The sequence below is a fragment of the Oncorhynchus mykiss genome, unplaced genomic scaffold (assembly GCF_013265735.2).
Source record: "Oncorhynchus mykiss isolate Arlee unplaced genomic scaffold, USDA_OmykA_1.1 un_scaffold_87, whole genome shotgun sequence".
NCBI lineage: Eukaryota > Metazoa > Chordata > Actinopteri > Salmoniformes > Salmonidae > Oncorhynchus > Oncorhynchus mykiss.
This window is the reverse complement of record NW_023493659.1, coordinates 2162947-2183915: the sequence shown is the minus strand read 5'-3', so window position 1 is coordinate 2183915 and position 20969 is coordinate 2162947. Positions and strand designations below refer to the sequence as shown.

Below are 20969 nucleotides of genomic sequence, written 5' to 3'. Positions count from 1 at the left end.
TGATGGAGGGGACAGACATGGTTATATATCTGTGATGGAGGGGACAGACATGGTTGTAAATCTGTGATGGAGGGGACAGACATGGTTGTGTATCTGTGTTAGAGGGGACAGACATGTTTGTATATCTGTGATGGAGGGGACAGACATGGTTGTATATCTGTGATGGAGGGGACAGACATGGGGACAGACATGGTTATATATCTGTGATGGAGGGGACAGACATGGTTGTAAATCTGTGATGGAGGGGACAGACATGGTTGTATATCTGTGATGGAGGGGACAGACATGCTTGTATATCTGTGATGAAGGGGACAGACATGGTTGTATATCTGTGATGGAGGGGACAGACATGGTTGTATATCTGTGATGGAGGGGACAGACATGGTTGTATATCTGTGTTGGAGGGGACAGACATGGTTGTATATCTGTGTTAGAGGGGACAGACATGGTTGTATATCTGTGTTAGAGGGGACAGACATGTTTGTATATCTGTGATGGAGGGGACAGACATGGTTATATATCTGTGATGGAGGGGACAGACATGGTTGTAAATCTGTGATGGAGGGGACAGACATGGTTGTATATCTGTGATGGAGGGGACAGACATGCTTGTATATCTGTGATGAAGGGGACAGACATGGTTGTATATCTGTGATGGAGGGGACAGACATGGTTGTATATCTGTGATGGAGGGGACAGACATGCTTGTATATCTGTGATGAAGGGGACAGACATGGTTGTATATCTGTGATGGAGGGGACAGACATGCTTGTATATCTGTGATGAAGGGGACAGACATGGTTGTATATCTGTGATGGAGGGGACAGACATGGTTGTATATCTGTGATGGAGGGGACAGACATGGTTGTATATCTGTGATGGAGGGGACAGACATGGTTGTATATCTGTGATGGAGGGGACAGACATGGTTGTATATCTGTGTTGGAGGGGACAGACATGGTTATATATCTGTGATGGAGGTGACAGACATGGGGACAGACATGGTTGTATATCTGTGATGGAGGGGACAGACATGGTTGTATATCTGTGTTGGAGGGGACAGACATGGTTGTATATCTGTGATGGAGGGGACAGACATGGTTGTATATCTGTGATGGAGGGGACAGACATGGTTGTATATCTGTGATGGAGGGGACAGACATGGGTCAGACATGGTTGTAAATCTGTGCTGGAGGGGACAGACATGGTTGTATATCTGTGATGGAGGGGACAGACATGGTTGTAAATCTGTGATGGAGGGGACAGACATGGTTGTATATCTGTGATGGAGGGGACAGACATGCTTGTATATCTGTGATGGAGGGGACAGACATGGTTGTATATCTGTGATGGTGTGGACAGACATGGTTGTATATCTGTGATGGAGGGGACATGCATGGTTGTATATCTGTGTTGGAGGGGACAGACATGGTTGGAGGGGACAGACATGGTTGTATATCTGTGATGGAGGGGACAGACATGGTTGTAAATCTGTGATGGAGGAGACAGACATGGTTGTATATCTGTGATGGAGGGGACAGACATGGTTGTAAATCTGTGATGGAGGGGACAGACGTGGTTGTATATCTGTGATGGAGGGGACAGACATGCTTGTAAATCTGTGATGGAGGGGACAGACGTGGTTGTATATCTGTGATGGAGGGGACAGACATGCTTGTATATCTGTGATGGAGGGGACAGACATGGTTATATATCTGTGATGGAGGTGACAGACATGGGGACAGACATGGTTGTATATCTGTGATGGAGGGGACAGACATGGTTGTATATCTGTGTTGGAGGGGACAGACATGGTTGTATATCTGTGATGGAGGGGACAGACATGGTTGTATATCTGTGATGGAGGGGACAGACATGGTTGTATATCTGTGATGGAGGGGACAGACATGGGTCAGACATGGTTGTAAATCTGTGCTGGAGGGGACAGACATGGTTGTATATCTGTGATGGAGGGGACAGACATGGTTGTAAATCTGTGATGGAGGGGACAGACATGGTTGTATATCTGTGATGGAGGGGACAGACATGCTTGTATATCTGTGATGGAGGGGACAGACATGGTTGTATATCTGTGATGGTGTGGACAGACATGGTTGTATATCTGTGATGGAGGGGACATGCATGGTTGTATATCTGTGTTGGAGGGGACAGACATGGTTGGAGGGGACAGACATGGTTGTATATCTGTGATGGAGGGGACAGACATGGTTGTAAATCTGTGATGGAGGAGACAGACATGGTTGTATATCTGTGATGGAGGGGACAGACATGGTTGTAAATCTGTGATGGAGGGGACAGACGTGGTTGTATATCTGTGATGGAGGGGACAGACATGCTTGTATATCTGTGATGGAGGGGACAGACATGGTTGTATATCTGTGATGGAGGGGACATACATGGTTGTATATCTGTGAAGGAGGGGACAGACATGCTTGTATATCTGTGATGGAGGGGACAGACATGGTTGTATATCTGTGATGGAGGGGACAGACATGGTTGTATATCTGTGATGGAGGGGACAGACATGGTTGTATATCTGTGTTAGAGGGGACAGACATGGTTGTATATCTGTGTTGGAGGGGACAGACATGGTTGTATATCTGTGATGGAGGGGACAGACATGGTTGTATATCTGTGTTGGAGGGGACATACATGGTTGTATATCTGTGTTGGAGGGGACAGACATGGTTGTATATCTGTGATGGAGGGGACAGACATGGGGACAGACATGGTTGTATATCTGTGTTAGAGGGGACAGACATGGTTGTATATCTGTGCTGGAGGGGACAGACATGGTTGTATATCTGTGTTGGAGGGGACAGACATGGTTGTATATCTGTGATGGAGGGGACAGACATGGTTGTATATCTGTGATGGAGGGGACAGACATGGTTGTATATCTGTGTTGGAGGGGACATACATGGTTGTATATCTGTGTTGGAGGGGACAGACATGGTTGTATATCTGTGATGGAGGGGACAGACATGGGGACAGACATGGTTGTAAATCTGTGATGGAGGGGACAGACATGGTTGTATATCTGTGATGGAGGGGACAGACATGCTTGTATATCTGTGTTAGAGGGGACAGACATGGTTGTATATCTGTGATGGAGAGGACAGACATGGGGACAGACATGGTTGTATATCTGTGTTAGAGGGGACAGACATGGTTGTATATCTGTGATGGAGGGGACAGACATGGTTGTATATCTGTGCTGGAGGGGACAGACATGGTTGTATATCTGTGATGGAGGGGACAGACATGGTTGTATATCTGTGATGGAGGGGACAGACATGGTTGTATATCTGTGATGGAGGGGACAGACATGGTTGTATATCTGTGATGGAGGTGACAGACATGGGGACAGACATGGTTGTATATCTGTGATGGAGGGGACAGACATGGTTGTATATCTGTGTTGGAGGGGACAGACATGGTTGTATATCTGTGATGGAGGGGACAGACATGGTTGTATATCTGTGATGGAGGGGACAGACATGGTTGTATATCTGTGATGGAGGGGACAGACATGGGTCAGACATGGTTGTAAATCTGTGCTGGAGGGGACAGACATGGTTGTATATCTGTGATGGAGGGGACAGACATGGTTGTAAATCTGTGATGGAGGGGACAGACATGGTTGTATATCTGTGTTGGAGGGGACAGACATGGTTGTATATCTGTGATGGAGGGGACAGACATGGTTGTATATCTGTGATGGAGGGGACAGACATGGTTGTATATCTGTGTTGGAGGGGACATACATGGTTGTATATCTGTGTTGGAGGGGACAGACATGGTTGTATATCTGTGATGGAGGGGACAGACATGGGGACAGACATGGTTGTATATCTGTGTTAGAGGGGACAGACATGGTTGTATATCTGTGCTGGAGGGGACAGACATGGTTGTATATCTGTGATGGAGGGGACAGACATGCTTGTATATCTGTGATGGAGGGGACAGACATGGTTGTATATCTGTGATGGAGGGGACAGACATGGGGACAGACATGGTTGTATATCTGTGTTATAGTGGACAGACATGGTTGTATATCTGTGATGGAGGGGACAGACATGGTTGTATATCTGTGCTGGAGGGGACAGACATGGTTGTATATCTGTGATGGAGGGGACAGACATGCTTGTATATCTGTGATGGAGGGGACAGACATGGTTGTATATCTGTGATGGAGGGGACAGACATGGGGACAGACATGGTTGTATATCTGTGTTAGAGGGGACAGACATGGTTGTATATCTGTGATGGAGAGGACAGACATGGGTCAGACATGGTTGTAAATCTGTGATGGAGGGGACAGACATGGTTGTATATCTGTGATGGAGGGGACAGACATGCTTGTATATCTGTGTTAGAGGGGACAGACATGGTTGTATATCTGTGATGGAGAGGACAGACATGGGTCAGACATGGTTGTAAATCTGTGATGGAGGGGACAGACATGGTTGTATATCTGTGTTGGAGGGGACAGACATGGTTGTATATCTGTGATGGAGGGGACAGACATGGTTGTATATCTGTGATGGAGGGGACAGACATGGTTGTATATCTGTGATGGAGGGGACAGACATGGTTGTATATCTGTGATGGAGGGGACAGACATGGTTGGAGGGGACAGACATGGTTGTATATCTGTGTTGGAGGGGACAGACATGGGGACAGACATTGTTGTATATCTGTGATGGAGGGGACAGACATGGTTGTAAATCTGTGATGGAGGGGACAGACATGGGGACAGACGTGGTTGTATATCTGTGTTGGAGGGGACAGACATGGTTGTATATCTGTGATGGAGAGGACAGACATGGGTCAGACATGGTTGTAAATCTGTGATGGAGGGGACAGACATGGTTGTATATCTGTGATGGAGGGGACAGACATACTTGTATATCTGTGTTAGAGGGGACAGACATGGTTGTATATCTGTGATGGAGAGGACAGACATGGGTCAGACATGGTTGTAAATCTGTGATGGAGGGGACAGACATGGTTGTATATCTGTGTTGGAGGGGACAGACATGGTTGTATATCTGTGATGGAGGGGACAGACATGGTTGTATATCTGTGATGGAGGGGACAGACATGGTTGTATATCTGTGATGGAGGGGACAGACATGGTTGGAGGGGACAGACATGGTTGTATATCTGTGTTGGAGGGGACAGACATGGGTGTATATCTGTGTTGGAGGGGACAGACATGGTTGTATATCTGTGATGGAGGTGACAGACATGGGGACAGACATGGTTGTATATCTGTGATGGAGGGGACAGACATGGTTGTATATCTGTGTTGGAGGGGACAGACATGGTTGTATATCTGTGATGGAGGGGACAGACATGGTTGTATATCTGTGATGGAGGGGACAGACATGGTTGTATATCTGTGATGGAGGGGACAGACATGGGTCAGACATGGTTGTAAATCTGTGCTGGAGGGGACAGACATGGTTGTATATCTGTGATGGAGGGGACAGACATGGTTGTAAATCTGTGATGGAGGGGACAGACATGGTTGTATATCTGTGATGGAGGGGACAGACATGCTTGTATATCTGTGATGGAGGGGACAGACATGGTTGTATATCTGTGATGGTGTGGACAGACATGGTTGTATATCTGTGATGGAGGGGACATGCATGGTTGTATATCTGTGTTGGAGGGGACAGACATGGTTGGAGGGGACAGACATGGTTGTATATCTGTGATGGAGGGGACAGACATGGTTGTAAATCTGTGATGGAGGAGACAGACATGGTTGTATATCTGTGATGGAGGGGACAGACATGGTTGTAAATCTGTGATGGAGGGGACAGACGTGGTTGTATATCTGTGATGGAGGGGACAGACATGCTTGTATATCTGTGATGGAGGGGACAGACATGGTTGTATATCTGTGATGGAGGGGACATACATGGTTGTATATCTGTGAAGGAGGGGACAGACATGCTTGTATATCTGTGATGGAGGGGACAGACATGGTTGTATATCTGTGATGGAGGGGACAGACATGGTTGTATATCTGTGATGGAGGGGACAGACATGGTTGTATATCTGTGTTAGAGGGGACAGACATGGTTGTATATCTGTGTTGGAGGGGACAGACATGGTTGTATATCTGTGATGGAGGGGACAGACATGGTTGTATATCTGTGTTGGAGGGGACATACATGGTTGTATATCTGTGTTGGAGGGGACAGACATGGTTGTATATCTGTGATGGAGGGGACAGACATGGGGACAGACATGGTTGTATATCTGTGTTAGAGGGGACAGACATGGTTGTATATCTGTGCTGGAGGGGACAGACATGGTTGTATATCTGTGTTGGAGGGGACAGACATGGTTGTATATCTGTGATGGAGGGGACAGACATGGTTGTATATCTGTGATGGAGGGGACAGACATGGTTGTATATCTGTGTTGGAGGGGACATACATGGTTGTATATCTGTGTTGGAGGGGACAGACATGGTTGTATATCTGTGATGGAGGGGACAGACATGGGGACAGACATGGTTGTAAATCTGTGATGGAGGGGACAGACATGGTTGTATATCTGTGATGGAGGGGACAGACATGCTTGTATATCTGTGTTAGAGGGGACAGACATGGTTGTATATCTGTGATGGAGAGGACAGACATGGGGACAGACATGGTTGTATATCTGTGTTAGAGGGGACAGACATGGTTGTATATCTGTGATGGAGGGGACAGACATGGTTGTATATCTGTGCTGGAGGGGACAGACATGGTTGTATATCTGTGATGGAGGGGACAGACATGGTTGTATATCTGTGATGGAGGGGACAGACATGGTTGTATATCTGTGATGGAGGGGACAGACATGGTTGTATATCTGTGATGGAGGTGACAGACATGGGGACAGACATGGTTGTATATCTGTGATGGAGGGGACAGACATGGTTGTATATCTGTGTTGGAGGGGACAGACATGGTTGTATATCTGTGATGGAGGGGACAGACATGGTTGTATATCTGTGATGGAGGGGACAGACATGGTTGTATATCTGTGATGGAGGGGACAGACATGGGTCAGACATGGTTGTAAATCTGTGGTGGAGGGGACAGACATGGTTGTATATCTGTGATGGAGGGGACAGACATGGTTGTAAATCTCTGATGGAGGGGACAGACATGGTTGTATATCTGTGTTGGAGGGGACAGACATGGTTGTATATCTGTGATGGAGGGGACAGACATGGTTGTATATCTGTGATGGAGGGGACAGACATGGTTGTATATCTGTGTTGGAGGGGACATACATGGTTGTATATCTGTGTTGGAGGGGACAGACATGGTTGTATATCTGTGATGGAGGGGACAGACATGGGGACAGACATGGTTGTATATCTGTGTTAGAGGGGACAGACATGGTTGTATATCTGTGCTGGAGGGGACAGACATGGTTGTATATCTGTGATGGAGGGGACAGACATGCTTGTATATCTGTGATGGAGGGGACAGACATGGTTGTATATCTGTGATGGAGGGGACAGACATGGGGACAGACATGGTTGTATATCTGTGTTATAGTGGACAGACATGGTTGTATATCTGTGTTGGAGGGGACAGACATGGTTGTATATCTGTGCTGGAGGGGACAGACATGGTTGTATATCTGTGATGGAGGGGACAGACATGCTTGTATATCTGTGATGGAGGGGACAGACATGGTTGTATATCTGTGATGGAGGGGACAGACATGGGGACAGACATGGTTGTATATCTGTGTTAGAGGGGACAGACATGGTTGTATATCTGTGATGGAGAGGACAGACATGGGTCAGACATGGTTGTAAATCTGTGATGGAGGGGACAGACATGGTTGTATATCTGTGATGGAGGGGACAGACATGCTTGTATATCTGTGTTAGAGGGGACAGACATGGTTGTATATCTGTGATGGAGAGGACAGACATGGGTCAGACATGGTTGTAAATCTGTGATGGAGGGGACAGACATGGTTGTATATCTGTGTTGGAGGGGACAGACATGGTTGTATATCTGTGATGGAGGGGACAGACATGGTTGTATATCTGTGATGGAGGGGACAGACATGGTTGTATATCTGTGATGGAGGGGACAGACATGGTTGTATATCTGTGATGGAGGGGACAGACATGGTTGGAGGGGACAGACATGGTTGTATATCTGTGTTGGAGGGGACAGACATGGGGACAGACATTGTTGTATATCTGTGATGGAGGGGACAGACATGGTTGTAAATCTGTGATGGAGGGGACAGACATGGGGACAGACGTGGTTGTATATCTGTGTTGGAGGGGACAGACATGGTTGTATATCTGTGATGGAGAGGACAGACATGGGTCAGACATGGTTGTAAATCTGTGATGGAGGGGACAGACATGGTTGTATATCTGTGATGGAGGGGACAGACATACTTGTATATCTGTGTTAGAGGGGACAGACATGGTTGTATATCTGTGATGGAGAGGACAGACATGGGTCAGACATGGTTGTAAATCTGTGATGGAGGGGACAGACATGGTTGTATATCTGTGTTGGAGGGGACAGACATGGTTGTATATCTGTGATGGAGGGGACAGACATGGTTGTATATCTGTGATGGAGGGGACAGACATGGTTGTATATCTGTGATGGAGGGGACAGACATGGTTGGAGGGGACAGACATGGTTGTATATCTGTGTTGGAGGGGACAGACATGGGGACAGACATTGTTGTATATCTGTGATGGAGGGGACAGACATGGTTGTAAATCTGTGATGGAGGGGACAGACATGGGGACAGACGTGGTTGTATATCTGTGTTGGAGGGGACATACATGGTTGTATATCTGTGTTGGAGGGGACAGACTAGCTGTCCCCTCCTACAGACCCCCAGTCAAGATGTAGCTGACCCCCCTACAGATTACCGGCCAGGATGTAGTGGCCCCCCCCCTACAGACCTCCGGCCAAGATGTAGCTGGCCTCCCCCTACAGACCTCTGGCCAAGATGTAGCTGGCCTCCCCCTACAGACCACCGGCCAAGATGTAGCTGGCCCCCTCCTACAGACCGCCGGCCAAGATGTAGCTGCCCCCCCCCCCCCCCCCCACAGACCGCCGGCCAAGATGTAGCTGCCCCCCCCCTACCGACCACCGGCCAAGATGTAGCTGGCCCCCTCCTACAGACCTCCGGCCAAGATGTAGCTGCCCCCCCCCCCCCACAGACCGCCGGCCAAGATGTAGCTGCCCCCCCCCCCCCCCTACCGACCACCGGCCAAGATGTAGCTGCCCCCCCCCCCCCCCCCCCTACAGACCGCCGGCCAAGATGTAGCTGCCCCCCCCCCCCCTTACAGACCGCCGGCCAAGATGTAGCTGCCCCCCCCCCCCCCTACAGACCGTCGGCCAAGATGTAGCTGGCCCCCCCTACAGACCGCCGGCCAAGATGTAGCTGGCCTCCCCCTACAGACCACCGGCCAAGATGTAGCTGGCCCCCCCCCTACAGACCGCCGGCCAAGATGTAGCTGGCCTCCCCCTACAGACCTCCGGCCAAGATGTAGCTGGCCCCCCCTACAGACCACCGGCCAAGATGTAGCTGGCCCACCCCCCTACAGACCACCGGCCAAGATGTAGCTGGCCCACCCCCCCTACAGACCGCCGGCCAAGATGTAGCTGGCCCACCCCCCCTACAGACCACCGGCCAAGATGTAGCTGGCCCCCCCTACAGACTGCCGGCCAAGATGTAGCTCCCCCCTCCCCCCTACAGACCACCGGCCAAGATGTAGCTGGCCCCCCTCTACAGACCGCCGGCCAAGATGTAGCTGGCCCACCCCCTCTACAGACCGCCGGCCAAGATGTAGCTCCCCCCTCCCCCCTACAGACCACCGGCCAAGATGTAGCTGAACCCCCCCTACAGACCACCGGCCAAGATGTAGCTGACCCCCACCCTACAGACCACCGGCCAAGATGTAGCTCCCCCCTCCCCCCTACAGACCACCGGCCAAGATGTAGCTGGCCCCCCTCTACAGACCGCCGGCCAAGATGTAGCTGGCCCACCCCCTCTACAGACCACCGGCCAAGATGTAGCTCCCCCCTCCCCCCTACAGACCACCGGCCAAGATGTAGCTGACCACCACCCTACAGACCACCGGCCAAGATGTAGTTGGCCCACCCCCCCACAGACCGCCGGCCAAGTTGTAGCTGGCCATACAGGATCTTCCGCTCCAGAGACATTCTAATGACATGTTCGTTGACCATGGCCTCCGCACTCTTGCAGTTGATCAAGTAGCAAGTATTTCTGTGTTGCCCCAGGTGATTCCCAGGATGCTCCGCAAACATCTTTCAGTGGAATTTCAGTGGAGCTGCTTGTTGTGGCGACTGTAAGTGACCCAGGCATCATAGGAGGTGGTTACATTCACTTTTCTTGAACACAGGGACCATGGTGGTCCTGGTAATCCGCCCCTCGGCCTTGTGAATGTTGACCTGTTTTTAAAAGTCTTGCTCACATCGGCTACGGAGAGCGTGATCACACAGTCGTCCGGAACAGCTGGTGCTGTTATGCACGGTTCAGTGTTGCTTGCCTCGAAGCGAGCATAAAAGGCATTTAGGTCATCTGGTAGGTTCACTGGGAAACTCGCGGCTGGGCTTCCCTCTGTAATAGATTGCCTGCCACATCCGAAGAGCATCAGAGCCGGTGTAGTAAGAATCGATCTTAGTCCTGTATTGACACTTTGCCTGTTTGATGGTTCACCTTTATTTAACTAGTCAAGTCAGTTAAGAACCTACGGTCTTAGTGCCAGCATCGGTTTGTGGGGTAAATAGACGGCTAAGAAAAATATAGAGGAGAAGCATCTGGGTGAATCAGTCATCACTCAACTGGCAGTATTAAACTGTTCGAGCACCTCACGCCTTCTCCTCTCCTCCCCTCTCCTCCTTTATCTGACTCCTCTCACCCTCTTCCCCTTCTCCTTTCACCCTCTCTCCCTTCTCCTCTCCTCCCCTCTCCTCCTTTACCTGAATCCTATCACTCCTCTCTCCCTTCTCCTCTCACTCCTCTCACCCTCTCTCCCTTCTCCTCTCCTCCCCTCTCCTCCTTTACCTGAATCCTATCACTCCTCTCTCCCTTCTCCTCTCACTCCTTTCACCCTCTCTGCCTTCTCCTCTCCTCCCCTCTCCTCCCCTATCCTCCTTTATCTGAATCCTCTCACCCCCTCTCCCTTCTCCTCTCACCCTCTCTCCCTTCTCCTCTCCTCCCCTCTCCTCCTTTATCTGACTCATATCACTCCTCTCTCCCTTCTCCTCTCACCCTCTCTGCCTTCTCCTCTCCTCCCCTCTCCTCCCCTCTCCTCCTTTATCTGACTCCTCTCACCCCCTCTCCCTTCTCCTCTCACCCTCTCTCCCTTCTCCTCTCCCCCTCTCTCCCTTCTCCTCTCCTCCCCTCTCCTCCTTTATCTGACTCCAATCACTCCTCTCTCCCTTCTCCTCACCTAACCTCTCCTCCCTTCTCTTCTCCTCTCACCCCCTCTCCCTTCTCCTCTCCTCTCCTCTCCTCTCCTCTCCTCTCTTCTCTTCTCTTCTCTTCTCCTCTCCTCTCCTCTCCTCTCCTCTCCTCTCCTCTCCTCTATCCTCTCCCTTCCTTCAGTGTTCTGTTCATCAGTAGATTGAGTGTCCCAGGGTGATCAACTATTGATATGAAGCTCAGGTGACAGAGAGAGAAAGAGAGAGAGAGGGAGAGGAAGAGTGGCCCAGGGACATGTAGACCCAGGGACATGTACTAGTCTGTGGCGACCTAAATGCCAGAACTGGACAAGAACCTGACACCCTCAGCACACAGGGGGACAAACACCTACCTGCAGGTGACAGCATTCCCTCCCCCATATGCCCCCCTAGGCACAACTACGACAACATAACCAACAAAAACGGGTCACAACTCCTGCTGCTCTGTCGCACGCTGGGCATGTACATAGTCAATGAACAATAATACTAATAGGAAATGCTATAGATGGAAGGAAAGTAGTATGGAAACCTACCAAAAACCTATTAGGCAACAACAAATTCACTCCCTTTTAGACAACTTCCTGGACTAAACCTTTCACTGTAGTAGTCGAGGTGTAAATTAGTAGAAAACCTAAGCAGTATATTTGACATTTCATTTCAGCTCCAGTATCAAATAATAAAATTACTTGACACATTGGAAAGAATTAACAAAACAAACGGAGAAAACTAGAATGCTATTTGGCCCTAAACAGAGAGTACACAGCAGCAGAATACCTGACCACTGTGACTGACCCTAAACAGAGAGTACACAGTGGCAGAATACCTGACCACTGTGACTGACCCTAAACAGAGAGGACACAGTGGCAGAATACCTGACCACTGTGACTGACCCTAAACAGAGAGGACACAGTGGCAGAATACCTGACCACTGTGACTGACCCTAAACAGAGAGGACACAGTGGCAGAATACCTGACCACTGTGACTGACCCTAAACAGAGAGTACACAGTGGCAGAATACCTGACCACTGTGACTGACCCTAAACAGAGAGTACACAGTGGCAGAATACCTGACCGCTGTGACTGACCCTAAACAGAGAGTACACAGTGGCAGAATACCTGACCACTGTGACTGACCCTAAACAGAGAGTACACAGTGGCAGAATACCTGACCACTGTGACTGACCCTAAACAGAGAGGACACAGTGGCAGAATACCTGACCACTGTGACTGACCCTAAACAGAGAGGACACAGTGGCAGAATACCTGACCACTGTGACTGACCCTAAACAGAGAGTACACAGTGACTGACCCTAAACAGAGAGGACACAGCGGCAGAATACCTGTCCACTGTGACTGACCCAAACTTAAGGAAAGCTTTGACTATGTACAGACTCAGTGAGCATAGCCTTGGTATTGAGAAAGGCCGCCGTAGGCAGACATGGCTCTCAAGAGAAGACAGGCTATGTGCAACACTGCCCACAAAATGAGGTGGAAACTGAGCCGCACTTTCACTTGCTTTGACAATGTTAACACGTTTCCCAATAATGCCCTTAAAATGAGAGAGAGAGACGGAGAGAGAGAGACGGAGAGAGAGAGAGACGGAGAGAGAGAGACGGGGGGAGAGAGAGAGAGAGAGAGACAGAGAGAGAGAGACGGAGAGAGAGAGACGGAGAGAGAGAGACGGGGAGAGAGAGAGACAGAGAGAGAGACAGAGAGAGAGACAGAGAGAGAGACAGAGAGAGAGAGAGAGAGAGAGAGACAGAGAGAGAGACAGAGAGAGAGAGACAGAGAGAGAGAGAGAGACCGACCGACCGACCGACGGACAAACGGACCTGTGTTCAGGAAAATAAATGTTCATTTGTATTAAACCACCCTGCCCCCCCCCCCCCCCCCCCATAGTGTGTGTGAACAGACCTTCGATGTTAACATTTAAACAACGCCCCGCCTACCCCTTCCTCCCTCTCTCCTCCTCTCTCCTCCAATCTGATAACCATCTCTCCTTCCTTCCCACCTTCCTCCCCCCCTCCCTCCTCCACACTGATAATCATCTCTCCCTCCATCCCTCCCTCCCTCCTCCACACTGATAATCATCTCCCCCTCTATCTGAAGAACAGAGGATGAAAGGAAGAACCGAGGAGAAGAGAGGAACCTCCCTACTGAATGTTTCCCACCTGGTGTGTTACTGAGGTCAAGTACACTCTTAGAAAAAGGTGCTATCTAGAACCTAAAGGGATTCTGTTCCCAGGGGGTTCTGTTTCCTTGTTCCCAGGGGGGATTATTGTTCCCAGGGGGGTTCTTGTTCCCAGGAGGGTTCTGTTCCCAGGGGGGGTTCATGTTCCCAGGGGGGTTCTGTTTCCTTGTTCTTAGGGGGGGTTATTGTTCCCAGGGGGGTTATTGTTCCCAGGGGGGTTATTGTTCCCAAGGGGGTTATTGTTCCCAGGGGTGGTTATTGTTCCCAGGGGTGGTTATTGTTCCCAGGGGGGTTATTGTTCCCAGGGGGGTTATTGTTCCCAGGGGGGTTATTGTTCCCAGGGGGGTTATTGTTCCCAGGGGGGGTTCATGTTCCCAGGGGGGTTCATTTTCCCAGGGGGGTTCATGTTCCCAGGGGGGTTCATGTTCCCAGGGGGGTTCATGTTCCCAGGGGGGTTATTGTTCCCAGGGGGGGTTCATGTTCCCAGGGGGGTTCTGTTTCCTTGTTCTTAGGGGGGGTTATTGTTCCCAGGGGGGTTATTGTTCCCAGGGGGGTTATTGTTCCCAGGGGGGTTATTGTTCCCAGGGGTGGTTATTGTTCCCAGGGGTGGTTATTGTTCCCAGGGGGGTTATTGTTCCCAGGGGGGTTATTGTTCCCAGGGGGGTTATTGTTCCCAGGGGGGGTTCATGTTCCCAGGGGGGTTCATTTTCCCAGGGGGGTTCATGTTCCCAGGGGGGTTCATGTTCCCAGGGGGGTTCATGTTCCCAGGGGGGTTATTGTTCCCAGGGGGGTTCATTTTCCCAGGGGGGTTCTGTTCCCAGGGGGGTTATTGTTCCCAGGGGGGTTATTGTTCCCAGGGGGGTTATTGTTCCCAGGGGGGTTATTGTTCCCAGGCGGGTTATTGTTCCCAGAAGGGTTATTGTTCCCAGGCAGGTTATTGTTCCCAGGGGGGTTATTGTTCCCAGGGGGGTTCTGTTCCCAAGGGGGTTCTGTTCCCAAGGGGGTTCTGTTCCTCGGGGTTCTGTTATTGTTCCCAGGGGGGTTATACTCTTACTGACAACTACCCGTGAGCCCCTCTCTCTCTCTTCCTCCCTCTCTCCCTCGCTCTCTCGCTCTCTCTCTCCCAGCTCTTACTGACACCTACCCATGAGCCCCCTCTCTCCCCCTCTCCCTCTCCTTCGCTCTGTCTCTCCCCCTCGCTCTCTCTCTCCCAGCTCTTACTGACACCTACCCATGAGCCCCCTCTCTCCCCCTCTCCCTCGCTCTGTTTCTCCCCCTCGCTCTCTCTCCCAGCTCTTACTGACACCTACCCATGAGCCCCCTCTCTATCCCTCTCCCTTGCTCTCTCTCTCTCCCAGCTCTTACTGACACCTACCCATGAGCCCCCTCTCTCCCCCTCTCCCACTCCCTCTCTCTCCCTCTCCCTCGCTCTCTCTCTCCCAGCTCTTACTGACACCTACCCATGAGCCCCCTCTCTCCCCCTGTCCCACTCCCTCTCTCTCCCTCTCCCTCGCTCTCTCTCTCCCAGCTCTTACTGACACCTACCCATGAGCCCCCTCTCTCTCCCTCTCCCTCCCTCTCTCTCTCTCTCTCCCTCTCCCTCGCTCTGTCTCTCCCCCTCGCTCTGTCTCTCCCCCTCGCTCTGTCTCTCCCCCTCGCTCTGTCTCTCCCCCTCGCTCTCTCTCTCTCCCAGCTCTTACTGACACCCATCCATGAGCCCCCTCTCTCCCCCTCTCCCTCGCTCTGTCTCTCCCCCTCGCTCAGTCTCTCCCAGCTCTTACTGACACCTACACATAAGCTCCCCCTCTCCCTCGCTCTCTCGCTCTCTCTCTCCCAGCTCTTACTGACACCTACCCATGAGCCCCCTCTCTCCCCCTCTCCCTCTCCTTCGCTCTGTCTCTCCCCCTCGCTCTCTCTCTCCCAGCTCTTACTGACACCTACCCATGAGCCCCCTCTCTCCCCCTCTCCCTCGCTCTGTTTCTCCCCCTCGCTCTCTCTCTCCCAGCTCTTACTGACACCTACCCATGAGCCCCCTCTCTATCCCTCTCCCTTGCTCTCTCTCTCTCCCAGCTCTTACTGACACCTACCCATGAGCCCCCTCTCTCCCCCTCTCCCACTCCCTCTCTCTCCCTCTCCCTCGCTCTCTCTCTCCCAGCTCTTACTGACACCTACCCATGAGCCCCCTCTCTCCCCCTGTCCCACTCCCTCTCTCTCCCTCTCCCTCGCTCTCTCTCTCCCAGCTCTTACTGACACCTACCCATGAGCCCCCTCTCTCTCCCTCTCCCTCCCTCTCTCTCTCTCTCTCCCTCTCCCTCGCTCTGTCTCTCCCCCTCGCTCTGTCTCTCCCCCTCGCTCTGTCTCTCCCCCTCGCTCTGTCTCTCCCCCTCGCTCTCTCTCTCTCCCAGCTCTTACTGACACCCATCCATGAGCCCCCTCTCTCCCCCTCTCCCTCGCTCTGTCTCTCCCCCTCGCTCAGTCTCTCCCAGCTCTTACTGACACCTACACATAAGCTCCCCCTCTCCCTCGCTCTCTCTCCCCCTCGCTCTGTCTCTCCCCCTCGCTCTGTCTCTCCCCCTCGCTCTCTCTCTCTCTCTCTCTCTCGCTCTCTCTCTCTCCCAGCTCTTACTGGCACCTACACATGAGCCCCCTCTCTCCCTCGCTCTCTCTCCCCCTCGCTCTGTCTCTCCCCCTCGCTCTGTCTCTCCCCCTCACTCTCGCTCTCTCTCTGTCTCTCTCCCTCTCCCTCGCTCTGTCTCTCCCTCTCGTTCTGTCTCTCCCAGCTCTTACTGAAACCTAACCATGAGCCCCCTCTCTCCCCCTCTCCCTCTCCCTCGCTCTGTCTCTCCCCCTCACTCTCGCTCTCTCTCCCAGCTCTTACTGACGCCTACCCATGAGCCCCATCCCTCTCTCTCTCTCCCAGCTCTTACTGACACCTACCCATGAGCACCCTCTCACCCCCTCTCCCTCTCCCTCGCTCTGTCTCTCTCTCTCGCTCTCTTTCTCTCCCAGCTCTTACTGACACCTACCCATGAGCCCCCTCTGTCTCCATGTACTGTAACCAGCATCCTCACCCGCTGAGCACCGACCGACACCGGACGTACATGTAGGTTGGAAAGTAGTTGAAACGTTGTGAGTGACCCTGACAGGCCCAAATTTCAACCTCTCATAGACATATGTTTCACAAGATTGGATAGTACAATAGAGTAGAGTAGATTGATTGCACACAGGTGGATTGTACTTCTATATATCTCCTATAACCTGCCCTTACTAGGATTGTTGTATATATATAACCTGTCCTTACTAGGATTGTTGTATATATATATATAACCTGTCCTTACTAGGATTGTTGTATATATAACCTGTCCTTACTAGGATTGTTGTATATATATATATATATATAACCTGTCCTTACTAGGATTGTTGTGTATATAACCTGTCCTTACTAGGATTGTTGTATATATATATATAACCTGTCCTTACTAGGATTGTTGTATATATAACCTGTCCTTACTAGGATTGTTGTATATATATATATATATATAACCTGTCCTTACTAGGATTGTTGTATATATATATATATATAACCTGTCCTTACTAGGATTGTTGTATATATAACCTGTCCTTACTAGGATTGTTGTATATATATATATATATATAACCTGTCCTTACTAGGATTGTTGTATATATATATATATATATAACCTGTCCTTACTAGGATTGTTGTGTATATAACCTGTCCTTACTAGGATTGTTGTATACTGTATATCTCCTATAACCTGTCCTTACTAGGATTGTTGTATATATAACCTGTCCTTACTAGGATTGTTGTATATATATATATAACCTGTCCTTACTAGGATTGTTGTATATATAACCTGTCCTTACTAGGATTGTTGTATATATAACCTGTCCTTACTAGGATTGTTTTACCAATGGAAAAGCATTGTTACATGGTTGTGTGGCTGTTGACAGTCAGCCTTAGAAAAGAGTCAAATTAAACATTAAATGGAGACTATCATCAGAGCCAGCAGCCCCTCCTCCATGTTTACAGGGTCAACAACACACCTGTTTAGAGACAGTCAGTCAGGTAGCACAATGGGTTCTCTCTATTCTTCTCTTCCTCTCTGTACCCCTTTAATTCAATTTAAAGGGGATTTGTTGACATGGGAAACCTGTTACCATTTTGCCAAAGCAAGTAAAGTAGATAATAATGAACAGTGAAATTAACAATATCAAACGAACGGTAAACATTACACTCACAGAAGTTCCAAAATAATAAAGACATTTCAAATGTCACATTATGTCTGTAAACAGTGTTGTAATGATGTGCAAATAGTTGAAGTACACAAGGGAAAATAAAGAAGCATAAATATGGGTTGTATTTACAATGGTGTTTGTTCTTCACTGGTTGACCTTTTCTTGTGGCAACAGGTCACAAATCTTGCTGCTGTGATCTCTCCCCCCCCCCCCAACTCTCTCTCTCTTTCTCTCTGTCAATTCAATTCAAAGGGCTTTATTGACATGGGAAACATATGTTAACGTTGCCAAAACAAGTAAAATAGATAATAAACACAAGTGAAATGAACCATACAAAATGTACAGTAAACATATATCATAATGGCGATGGACAGTGTTGCAGTATCTCTCTCAACTCAAAGGGCTTCATTGGCATGGGAAAGACCCAACCAAATCATGAGAAAACAGAAAGAGAATTACATGACAAAGAATTTACAACAAAAACACAGAGCAAACTAGAATGCTATCTGGCCCTAAACAGAGAGTACAGTCTTTCTCTCTCTCTCTCTCTCTCTCTGCCACTCCCTTCATTTCGGAGGTAGCGCAGAGCTAAGTCCCGCCCCAGAGAAGGCCAGTCGGAGTTGGATCGGAGACTGTCTTCGACCAGCCGTTACCAGACGCATCTGGACTGGAGCCGCAGCACAGCAGCTAACCCGTCCTTTCCATTTAATGAATACGGACACTTTTTCAGAATTTAGTATTTAATTATTTTTCAACCTGTCGTTCAGGTGGACTCTGGATAGTTGCCTCCCTTCCCCTCACCCTTTCTACCGTGTAAAAGGAACTAAGGTAAGCCGAAACTTCCCGCTAGTATGCAGCAGCAACAGGTGTCCGTGTGTGTGTGTGTGTATGCGCGCCTGCTGGTGCGTGTGTGTTTGCGTGTGGTTTCAAAATATACAAGTGCAACATAGCCAACAGATAACCTCGTATCTATGACCGAATAGCAGTAAAGTTGTAACGTCCAATAGACGCGGTTGTTAGAGAGAGAAAAAAGTTCAACGGGAGAGAGAGAGAGAGAGAGAGAGGGAGAGAGGGAGGGAGAGACAGAGAGAGTGTCGTAACCAAAGCAGGACACCTAAGCAGGTGCATCTCGCTGTGGGTAGTCTAGGCTGCCTAGTCAGTGTTTTTCCGCTGACCACAGTGTGTCTTTCTCGATTTAAAACAACAACACATTTCATTGAACCTTTATTTAACTAGGCAAGTTCATTAAGAACCAATTCTTATTCGCAACGACGACCAACAACAACCAAGCCCTATGGGGACTCCCAATCACAGCCGGGTTGTGATACAGCCTGTAATCGAACCAGGGTGTCTGTAGTAACGCCTCAAGCACTGAGATGTAGTAGCTTAGACCGCTGCGCCACTCGATCGCCCACAATGCCTCACTCTTTCTGTAACTCTCTCTCCGCATCTATCCATTCCTCCATTCATTCCCTTTCTGTCTCTGTCTCACACAGAGCATGACTATGTCTTACCACTGAGACAATAGAAAACGGGCCATTTTCTCTCTCTAGTTAATATCCATATACCTCACCTGCACAAACTCAAACATTGACCCAGAGAGAGAGAGCAGAGAGCACACAGCATTATGAGAAATCTACATAAGTACACACTGAGTGCCATTGTGTCCTAATGGCACCCTGTTCACTGTACAGTGCACTATATATGACAAGAGGCTATATTGTGATTTGGGTGCTGTTTGGGACGCACTCTGAATGTCACATGACCGTGTGACCAGGATGTTGTCCGAGTAACTACAGACAGTAGTCTGTTCCACCTTAGTTAATGTTGATCCATAATGTCAGTAGTCTGTTCTACCTTAGTTAATGTCAGTAGTCTGTTCCACCTTAGTTAATGTCAGTAGTCTGTTCTACCTTAGTTAATGTTGATATATAATGTCTGTAGTCTAACTGAACTTTATATGGCGGTTGGCAACCAACTTTAAGGTGCATTACCACCACCAACTGGACTGGAGTGTGGACCTCAGTCCATCTTTCAATCACCCACGTGGGTATACGCTCCTAACAACCAATGAGGAGATGGGAGAGGCGGGACTTGCAGCACATCAAACATCACAGATAGTTCTATTTTAGCGTCTGGCTACGCAGACTCACATCGACGCGTCGCGATAAGTGTGGTCAGCATGTTAGTCGCTACAATATCTTTCAAACAGGACATTAGTCTGTTACCTGAGTCCTGAATTGGCTCGCTACGGATGTCTATATCGGTCTGCTAATGCAGGACTAGTAAAGGTCTATTAACACAGGACTAGTAAAGGCCTGTTCACACAGGACTAATAAAGGTCCTCTAATACAGGACTAGTAATACAGGACTAGTAAAGGTCTATTAACACAGGACTAGTAAAGGTCCTCTATTACAGGACTAGTAAAGGTCCACTAATACAGGACTAGTAAAGGTCCTCTATTACAGGACTAGTAAAGGTCCACTAATACAGGACTAGTAAAGGTCTGTTAATACAGGACTAGTAAAGGTCCTCTAATACAGGACTAGTAAAGGTCTGTTAATACAGGACTAGTAAAGGTCCTCTAATACAGGACTAGTAAAGGTATGTTAATACAGGACTAGTAAAGGTCCTCTAATACAAGACTAGTAAAGGCCCAGTTTACTGATTTTATGAACACCATCCCTACTTCCCTCAGCTATGGGGTGTAACCAAAGCTGTGTTGTACTCATTAGGTAAAATAAAATTATTCCCTCACAAGGAATTAGAAGGAGAGAAATATAACCAAACTGACTTTCTCTTTCTTTGTGCTATTCTACAGACCAAGAGCTGGTCAGACTAGTTAAAGAGAGAGAGAGAGAGGGAGGGAAGGAGGGAGTGACAGTCAGACAGACAGACAGACAGACAGACAGTCAGACAGACAGACAGACAGACAGACAGACAGACAGACAGACAGAGAGAGACAGAGAGAGAGAGTGAGAGAGACAGAGAGAGAGA

At 49.3% G+C, this 20969-nt stretch overlaps 1 protein-coding gene across 3 annotated transcripts in view; it reads left to right on the top strand.

Moving 5' to 3' along the window:
* LOC110512130 (2-hydroxyacylsphingosine 1-beta-galactosyltransferase) overlaps positions 1-20969 on the top strand; it is a 200695-nt gene that overhangs the window by 81482 nt on the left and 98244 nt on the right. The window contains exon 1 of one of the 3 annotated variants that reach the window (XM_036971970.1): positions 16798-16817. The exons of 1 other annotated variant lie outside the window; for it this stretch is intronic. The gene's annotated coding sequence lies outside the window, so the exon portion shown is untranslated. Of the gene's footprint in view, positions 1-16797; positions 16818-18570; positions 18800-20969 lie in introns of those variants that run through there. One more of the 3 variants, XM_036971968.1, reaches the window with a different exon arrangement.